Here is a 1179-nt window from a genome sequence, read left to right on the forward strand (position 1 = left end):
GCTTCTTTTGACCACTTAGTAGCTAAAACCTCTTATAGGAAGTCAATTTTAATGTCTTTGCATTTTCTATTCCTGTCTCTGGTCTGTAATTATTTCATTGAAAACTCTGATCACTCACTTTAAATTTTATTATAATAAAAGTCGTTTCTGGATATATTTTGTTAGTAACACACAAAATGTATAAAACAGCTCTCAATGTTTAGAAAGTACACAAAAATAGAGTAACAGCTGGGAATGGTGGTGCACACCTTTAATCCCAGCACTTGGGAGGAAGAGACAGGCGGATCTCTGTGAGTTCAAGGCCAGCCTGAAGGTCTACCTAGTGAGTTCCAGGACAGCTGGGGCTACAGGGATACCCTGTCTCAAAAAGACAAAAAAAAAAAAAATACTGTAACAATATCATGTATTTTGATATGGTAAAGGCCCAGATTCTTGGATTCCACAAACCTAACATCAAATTCAAACTCTATCATTTTCCAAAACTATGGGACAAGGTACTAAACTTCTTTAAGTCTTTATTTTCTTTTGATTCAAATAGGCAGGTTAATACTTTTATTATGAGGAATTGGAAGTGTGGAAATGGAGTACCATGATTTATATAGCACCTGACACCAAGCAAGCATCAGGCAGTGGGAGTGACCACTGCAGACAATGGAAGGAAAATTGGAGTCAGACCCAGGACACCTGATTCCCTCATTAGCCCTACTGCTGAGAATCCATTCTTAGTTTTCCCATGTGCAAAGGGGAAAGGCATGAGCTAGATGATGTCTAAGGACCCTCCTGGGACAGGCTTTCTATGAATCTTTCCTAAGAATTGTTTTTGCACTACTCTATGACACTACATATTCTCCTCCACCTGTACTCTTATCCCTGGGCTGCTCATGGGACTAGCCCCTCCATCCTTTGGAGGGCTCTGGTCCACATCACCTCAGAAGGATGGAAGGGTGCTCTTTATGTTACATAGCAACCATGAGTCCTGCCGCACCACCAGCCACTCATTTTTAACACAGCACCCTGGATATTTCCTCATGATGCCTGTTAATCATCTGTCTCTTTCCCCTGGATAGTTTCATGAAAGCAGATAAATTTTCAGCTCATTTACTATTTTATTGCTTAAAACAGTGCATGACACATATTAGACACTCAGTATTGATAGAATGAATGTATATATACCCATTT

The sequence above is a fragment of the Nannospalax galili genome, unplaced genomic scaffold (genome assembly GCF_000622305.1).
Source record: "Nannospalax galili isolate Female #2095 unplaced genomic scaffold, S.galili_v1.0 scaffold1002, whole genome shotgun sequence".
Taxonomy (NCBI): Eukaryota; Metazoa; Chordata; class Mammalia; order Rodentia; family Spalacidae; genus Nannospalax; species Nannospalax galili.